The sequence below is a fragment of the Alligator sinensis genome, unplaced genomic scaffold, assembly GCF_000455745.1.
Source record: "Alligator sinensis unplaced genomic scaffold, ASM45574v1 scaffold1146_1, whole genome shotgun sequence".
Taxonomy (NCBI): domain Eukaryota; kingdom Metazoa; phylum Chordata; order Crocodylia; family Alligatoridae; genus Alligator; species Alligator sinensis.
In genome coordinates, this window is record NW_005842696.1 from 569,282 (window position 1) to 578,464 (window position 9,183).

At 42.2% G+C, this 9,183-nt stretch overlaps 1 protein-coding gene across 2 annotated transcripts in view; it reads right to left on the reverse strand.

Annotated features, from left to right (window-relative positions):
• Positions 1-9,183, reverse strand: part of LOC102378644 — a 133,758-nt gene that overhangs the window by 9,754 nt on the left and 114,821 nt on the right. The window lies entirely within an intron of this gene.

Consider the following 9,183-nt stretch of genomic DNA (forward strand, 5'->3'; position numbering starts at 1 on the left):
TGGCTGTGCAATGACGTCAGCCAGTGCCTTCAGTACCCTCGGATGGAGCTCATCCGGGCCTGCCGACTTAAACGCATCCAGTTCCTCCAAGTGACTCTGCAGCATCTCAGGGTCTACGCATGGCAGTCTGGTGCCTTGCTGCTACCTCTCTACAATCCCAGTGAGAGCCTTGTCCTGCCCCTCACTTAGGAACACTGAGGCAAAAAACTCGTTGAGGAGTTCAGCCTTGTCTCCCCTGTCCATCACCAATTGCTTCTGCCCATTTAGTAGGGGTCCTATTGCACCCTGGGCCTTCCTTTTACTCCCTATATATCTAAAAAACAATTTTTTGTTATCCTGGGATGAGAGGCTGTTGCTGACAACCAGAGGCAGGGCCAGCCTGGTGCTCGGGCAGGCAGAGGAGACAAGCTCTGTCTGCCCGAGGCTAGAACATGGCCCTGCACAAAGGGACACAGGTGGATGTCACCTTCCCTAAGAACTGGTACACAGGTTTACTAAGGTGCTCTGCCTTACAGCACCTTCATCTGGTAACTCATCAAAGGAGGATTACATTTTCGTGTGATCAGCCTTGAATGTTTGTTATTTTACAGCTGTAGAGCACTTTTGGGGGCCTCACTGTGCAAAAAAAATGTAACCTTTGTACACACCCTTTGACAGTGCCTTACATCTGTCCTCAGTTCAAATTGCAATTTCTCACAGTGTCTTAAATTTACAGTTTTGAATTCCTGATTTTATTTGCCACTTTCTGTTTGAAGTCAATCTTTCTTAGTTTTATTTTCAGTTTGACAGAGCAAAGGCTGTGATTGTTGCTGCTATCTGCTGCTCAGTATTCTCTTGCGTCTTGGATGGATGACCTGAATTTCAAAGTGATGCACATACCATTTTGTGAATTCAACATACTAGTATCTTTAGGATGTGTTTGGAGAGACAAGGTACTTGCAAGAACAATTCAATTAATCTCTTGCTAGTTTGGTTTGATGATTCCCAGCCAAGGCCTCACCATTTCTCTTTCCATTCCTTGGATGTCACATTCTGCTTTGGTTTTCAGTTTACTCAATAAAAGGATTAAGTTTGGGACTGGTATTCTGTCAATCATGCTTTAGAAGCAATTGTGGAACTTATCTTTATCCTCAACATTGTTCTGTGTTCTTCTGTCAGCACTATACAATTGACATCTCTAAGAATATGGTTTAGAATCTGGCATATATGATGCATTGTTCGAAAGATTCCCAGTCAATGCGTGACTTTTCCATAGAAACTTCCATGGTGGGTGTTACTGTCTGGATACTTGTCACTGCTGCAATCTGAATACAGGCAATTCTTTTTCTGACAGCATTTTTTCCCATACCTGTCAAGCTATTTTCACTGATGCCAGGATTTCAAGTCCACAGTTTTCTTTCTCCCTCAAGATCTACAAGGTCTTTGCTGTTTTTTATACATCATTCTCAATTCCAATAACTGACTATTGGATTACTGAACTATTGTTGGCTATCACTTACTGTCAGCAACAAACTTTTCAGGGTCCTAACTTTCATATACTGCCTTTTCATTAGGAGCTTTCATAATACATAGGGGTTTATAGTTTTCTCTTCTATGCAGCCATTTAAACCAATTTAGAAGGCGAGTGTTGGAAATCCAATAGACCACATCTGTCTCTACTGCTAGGTGACTATCCCTGTTTAGCCCTTTTACCTGGACTTGGGACTGGCAGCAACATCAAGATACAGAAAATAAGTCTTAAAACAGAATAGAAGGAAAAAAAAACAGATGGCACTTGCAAAAGATGGTCAGAAGACCCAGTCCCACATTGAATCAGAGCAACTTGTCACGAATGTGTAGCCAATAGATCGGTATTGAGAAACTGAAAAATAACAAAGTGCTGAGAATTTATCTAATCACAGCAGAAATACTAGAAGCCCTTATCACCACCACGCAAATGAAAGTAACAGAGGTGTCCACTGAAGTTTGAGGAAAAGAGACCCCTTATAATCAATGGAAACATGGAGTCATAAAATAGAGAAAAAGGGATAAATATCTCAGTACTGTACTAAAACAACTGGAGAGGAGCCATATGCAATATTATGTAAGATGAAAGAGGCAATGGATTCAAAGCATAAAGAACACAATGGGTTCAATTCAGACCCAAGAGACCATGTACAGTCCAGATAAGGATCACCCCACCCCTCCTTGACAGAAGAGGGAATAGACTGGCAGGTTCCCCTCAGCGTGAATTCCATCAATTCTCAAAAGGCATTTAACAGTCTGCATAGAAGTGTATTGGGGAACCTCTCTCAACTTTACAGAATTCCAGCTGAAGTTATCATCCAGATGATACACAAAGATGCAAAGCACCCTCTCGGGGAGAACAACCAGACATCAGAATGGGTTTCATTTGCATACAGAAGTAAAGCAGAGCTGCATTTTCACTCTATTGCTGTCTGGCATTGCCACACACTGAAATATGAAAAAGGGTATAGACAACACAAAGCAAATAGCTTGGTTAAATGGCACTTGCCTAGAAGACCTAGACTTTGTTGATGACATTAACATGAGTGAAGGATCCCAGAAAACTACAGACACAAAACCTGAGAGAAAGCCATAGGCTGAGTAAGGCTAAAAAATTCTGCCATGGCAAATATCCTTGAAATCCAGAGATTAAACAGCAACACCACAACAGAAGACTAATTCATCAAGAAGGTAGATAAGGTCCCCTACCTGGTAGAGCTTAACTAAGGCACTAGAGACATCAAGTCAGGAACAGCACTGGCAACATATGAAAATCAGATATACAGCACCACAACAAAACTGAGAATTTTTACCTCAATCTCATTGCTAGTGTAGGGCTGAGAATTGGAAATCTACCAAAAAATCAAACAGACAACTATGGTAGATACCTTCAAAGACAAATGTCTTTTTGATGGTAATCTTTTGTGGACATCCAAGAAAAATCACCAACCAGTAGCTCAAATCCAGTAGAACCACACTTATGTAAAACGTGGACTTTGGATGCCAATACACAGACTCCTGCACAAAGCTACCAAATGATGTGAGGAAGAGGGTTAAAGCAAACCCATTACTAGGAAATTGATCTCCACACTACAATGCATATGGAAGCAACAGCAAATGACAGAGGAATGGAAAAAAACTGATTTCTACAGTATGCACCAGTGTTGACACAGGAAGGATGTAATGTAAATAACAGATATTAACACAGAACAGTAGTTTATGGCACATTCATTTCAAATACATGCATAAATATTCAGGCTAATTTATTTTATCTCACGTTAGGATTTCAGAATTTATATTTGTTTTTATTTGATTTATATGCTGTCCTTCCAAAAAAGGACTAAGGGCAGCTTACAATAAGGGAAACAAAGATCAGTAGATATAAAATAAAATATTAAAATAAGAACAAATTCCCCCCTTCCTGTTCAATATGTGTGTCCATCTGTTTGCGTGCACGCGTAGTACGAGAGACTGCATTAAATAACGAACTGTGCAAAGAACTTTATTTGGAGACACAAATAAAAGCACTTGGGAAATCTTATGGGCGTGCTTAGGAAGGTTCAAATACTTTAAAATAAAAAGAAGCTATAAAAATGTTCAGTAATAATGCATCAACCAAAATAGATAAGTTATCTAGTGCATTTCCTGAATATTACAATAAAGTAAAATCTAAACTAAGGACAAGAAAATATTATGTAATTGTGTAATTCACTCAACATTTTCAAGCTGCTTTTAAAAGAGCAGAAAAAGAACTAAAAAAAAAAAGGTTCAAAGCATATTAACATTGTGACAGGAAGTAATAAAACCAAGAAAATTCATTGTTCAAGTTGAGCTCCTATACTGAGGCACAATGGGGTGCCTCCCTAATTACATCCGTTAAAGTACTGTGTGCAGGTATTCATTAGAGATCAGACTTTCGTGTGAGTTCCTATAAACTTTGGTCATGATGCTCTTTGCATGTATATTTATTTAAAAAATAATATATCAAGAGACAGAAAGCAGTCTTCTTCATAGGGGTTAAGGAGGAGATGAAATTTTAGGTTAAGATGTTTGTTTAGTAGGTGGGTTGTGTGAATATACCTGCTATTGTGTTCTGTGCATTAAATCTGTGGACAGAAATAACAGATGGTTTAGAATTTCAGTAGATGCATCATGTTTGCTTTCTTTGTTGCTATTTTTTTTAGATGCTAAAAAGCATCTGATAAATTTTGTGTGTTTTAATATGGGAACCTTTTTAAGTAGCACAAACAAAATAACCATACCACCAAGAAAGAAAAACAAGCCCCAAACCTCAGACTAACTTTGGTATTCTCACTGAATCAGAGAAGTGGAAACCTTAGAATTGTAACTGTTTTTAATCTTGTGTTCTAAATTTAACCATAATTCCAAATAAACCATTTTATTATTTGTATAATTCTAATATTCTCCTATTCTGAAAATATATAAAACCAAACCATGCAAAATTAAACGTGATGAAAGTTAGATGGAACTGATGTATTAACAGGCAGCCCTGAAAGCATGTTGGCTTAACAGAGCAGGAAAGGGCACGTAATGATCCAGTTAAAACAGGACACAACTATTTTATTAGTCTAGGAGACAGAAATAATTTAATTATTTCTTTAAGAGGGAAAGACAAGGGGCCAGATCCTGTTCAACCTCCTAAACACCTAAATAGACGTCATTGCCTAAATGTGATCCTACTTCACACTGCTCAAGTCTCTGAAAAAATATTAACATACCTACATTTGTAACACATCATCACTTTAGCCTTAACACTCAGCCACAAAAATAAAAATAAAAATCAGCAAGCAGGAGGACACATCCACATCTTGCATTAACTCTTTTTTAGGCACTTGAGTACAGTGGCTTAGGATCACAATCAGGTTCCTAATAGGTGGAATTGGATCTGGCCTAAAGTTTCTTTCTACATTTTTGTTCTGTATTTCTCATCTTTCTTTAAGTGACTCTGAATATGCACCGTACTGAATCTAGAGCATTAAACATTTAGCAATGCACAAATAATCCTGCACTGGCAAGAAGGTGGATATGATGATAGAATCTTTTCCATCTCCAAGTTCCATGGTTTTAAACTTGCTACGATACCCAACACACATTCACTCTGTTTTCAATAGTATCCCTGATCAGACACACTTTTTTTAGAGAACTCTGAAGCGTACCATCATTTTCTAAAGTTAGAACTAGTTTCTTAGTGTGAATATACTCATCTTCTACTTGTTGTCAAAAACTGTATCCAAATTTGTCTGACTATTCCATTTTGAAGTTGCATATCACATTTAAAAGGCACAAGTGTATTTAATTCAAGAATTGCTTGTATGTGGAAAAAGTAGTAGTTTTTCCACAGAGTAGTTTTAGAAATAAGGCCTTTATTATTATGATACCTGAAACCCCCAAAACTTTACAGCTTGCTATTATTTCTATCAAAAAGAATTTCCCCTACATCTTGTGCACACATTTATTTTGCCACCTTTAAAAATGCAATGGAATACTAACCTTTAATATTTAATAGAGCAGGCCAACCTTAGCACAAACTGTTTATGTTTAAAAAGGGTATTTTGGTTCTTAATAATGTTTTTTTAGCCCACATTTTCTTTTTAAACAGCAAGATTGTTGGTTTTTTATTGAGTTTCCACATTCATTAAAACTTTACCGTCTGAAAGAAACTTCAGATCTGAAGCATGTGACCATAATCCTCATGATCCTCAAGTGTTCTACAAAAGGACCCGTTCTTTCCTCCCCTAGTTTTTCATTTTGCTTACAGAGCCCCATTATAACAACATTAGAAGATGACAAAAAACAAACACAGATGATCTAATTAATGAAAATAAAATGTTTTCATCCAGAACTAAGCAACATTTTAATATCTGTCTGTGAACGTAAACAGCACTGAGGAACAAGCAAATCTAGGTGCAGTTATTACACATAAACTGGTATAAGTGATTGGAAACACATCTAAACCTGTAACAGAACAGAAGTTCAGTGCATGTAGACAGGTTTAAAAATGATGGAACCTGGTCTAAGGTAGATCTGGATAGATGTAGTATCACAAATTCACAGAAGTTTCGGGCTGGAAGGGACCTTGTAAGATCATTGGGTCCAGCCCCTCCACTCTGGGCAGGAAAGACTGCTGGGGTCAAATAAACCCAGCAAGGTGTGCATCCAGTCTCCTTTTGAAGATCTCCAGGGTAGCTGCCTGCACCACCCCCGCTGGGAGGCTAGTCCAAGAAGAGCAGCTCTAGAGACCAAAATCCACCTCCTGTACAGTTCTACCCTTACTTGTCCTTCTCAAAGGCACAGCTTTTGAGACCCTCTCCTCTATTACAGGAAGTGAAAGATCAATGAAAGGCTCTTATTGTGGAAATATTTTCACATTCCTCACACATGACAGTGCTAGTCAATTCACCAGCAAAGATCCTATCTATGAAGTTCATCTTCACATCCTTTCGTCCAAGATTTAATCGGTTTAGGTTAGACCCGTCTATCGAATTTCTGCACCAGATCCCCTCCCAACTTAATTTAGATTGCTGTCCTCTGGCATCCCAGACTTCTTTGTGGGCCCTGGTAACCCACTCATCGCAGGGCAGGTGGGTTAGCCTCTGCCCATGCTCATCTTCTCTGGCTTAGTGCCGGGCCAGCCCACCCCCAGGCTGTCATAGAACTGAGGCAGCAAAGCTTCTGTTCCCGAGGCCAGCATCCTGCCTGCACCTGTCAGCCAGGCCAGGCGGAGGAGGGGCCAGGGGCCCCCGCCACCACCCTGCCAGAATAACTGGGGGAGTTCATGGTGGGGGCTTCCCCTGTCCCCCATTGACTGGCCCAGCACAGCTTCTTTCTGTTTCTGTAGCTCCATCCCCGCCAGCTGTTAGTGGGAGGGGAGAGGAAGGAAGTGGGGGAAAGTAGTATGGACCTCCACCCCAGCTTGTTAGTTTGGGTCTGGGGGGGCTAGGCCCAATCCATACAGCTAGGGTCTCTGCTCCCCACCTCACCCCGCCCAACCTTCCTGACAGCTGCAGGCATAAGCTGCAGCTCAGAGCCCCATGGCTTTGGCTGTGCCAGGAATGGGGGGCAGGGTAGGTGCGGGTATGGAGCCCCCCCGCCATATGGAACCCCCCACCAGACCTGAGGCAGTAAGCTGGGGGGTGAGGGGCAGGGGGCTCCATACCCCAACCCCCAGTTCCCAGCCTTGTGGACAGCTGCATGGCTCTGGCCCTGAGCCCCCAAACCCAAGTCAGCATAGCTGGGGTGGCCCACGTGGCAGGGAGGCTTTATTCCATCCCCCAGTTGTTGCTGACAGCAGACACCTGGCAGGGGTGCAGGACTGGGAAGAGGTGCCATATGGGCCAATCAAGAGGTGGCCTGCTTCTCAGCTGGGCTCTGAATTATCTGGCAGCCTGCTATGAGTGCCCCCAGGCTGCTGACCTTGGCTACTGCAGGCCACCTTCATGATCCCCCTTCCCCAAAGGGTGAATGTGAGTTCTGTTCACTCCCAGACTAACGTAGGGTGCTTAGAAAAAGCCATGAAAGTTAGTATGAATCCACCTCAGGCTTTTTGAACCTCCTTACCTGGCCTAAGAGTGAGTGCACCCTCTACCTCCGAGGGCATGTCAACATGTCACAAGGCAGTGCCATGCAAAGAGACCCAACCTAACTACAAACATGGCTGTACTGCTTCTGGCACAGACATATCTAAAGGCACAGCACAGAATTTACAGGCCAGAGACAGTAGGGAGTAAGGCAGGGTCCTGATCTTGAGCTGTACCATACTACTCTCAAGCCATCCAGAAGTTAGATGGGTTCAGGTAGAATTTGCTATGCCCAGACGGTAATATGTAATGCATTGCAGGACTGCCACCTTTACAGGTAGTAAATATTTTAGACAGAAACAGATTCCTAAGCTATTGAAGTTTGCCAAACTTATGGCCCTGAAGTATGGGATAATGTGGCTTCTTAAAAAACTTAGGTAAGATTCTGGAATGCAAATTCTTCAGTCACCAAACACTGGAAACTCTGAACACTGGCGTGAGACTGCACAGCTGCTATTCCATGGACATTTTCAAAAATTTTGGTTTTCTTTACATATTGCAGAAGAACCTACCATATTTACTTGAATCTAAGACAGCCCTGAATTTAACTTGCCCCCCAATAATTAGATTATATGCATGGAAAATTTATAAATGTGTTATAATTTTACATGTACATAATCTAATTATTGGAAGGTTGTCTTTAATTCATCCCGCCCATCATTGAAGGGGGGTAGGCAGTGGGGGGCAGGTGGTGTAGAAATCATGTGGCTTGCCCCTTGCTTGTGCCCACCCCGCTGCCACCTCTGACCCCTGCCTGACCCCTTACAGCCTTGGGTTCCCCCTGCCCCACAGCCTTTGCTCTCCCCCACTCCTCCCACCCCTGCCTCTGCTCTGTGCTGGCAGGCTCCATCCCTGTTCTAGCCTGGGGCACTGAGCATGGCCCCAGCCTTGCCCCTGCAGCAGCCCTGTAGGTTGTGCATTGCTGTTACAGGACAGGGCTGGAGCTATGATCAGTGTCCCAGGCTGCAGCATGCACAGAGCCTGCCAACATGGAGAAAAGGTAAGGGAGGGAAGGGAGTGGGGTAGGCAGGGAAGCAGAGGCTGCATGGTGCAGGAAGGGAATGAAAAGAAGAGACTTCAGGGGGGAGACTGTGAAATGCAGAGGCAGTAGGGGAAGATGGAGAGGCAGGCAGCAGTTGTGGTTAGGGCCCCAACCCCATGTAGGGGCTGGAGCCCAAGCCACAGCAGCCACCTGTCTCCCACCACTGCCCTTGTAAGAGATTCTTAGACAAGGTGCTTTTTTTGCCATATTAAATGGGGGGACCTCATCTTAGAATTGAGTAAATATGGTCATTTTGACATTTCCACAGAATCATTGTTCTTCATCTAGCCTTATAATGGAGTTGTTTTCAAGTGTCTACTCCTTAGCCTATGAATTTAATCCTGTCACAACCCAAAGGTGTGATTTTGTTTTTGTGTGCGCTTTGGCACCACTGAATTATTTTCCCGCCAATTTGTAGCTTTCTTTGCAGTGTGCATTTCTTCTTTGCAGCACAGAAATGCACTTTGCAAAGAGTTCCCGTCATTTGTATTATAATTCGAGCCCCATTATTGGCTTGCATGAAATTATTCACACGTG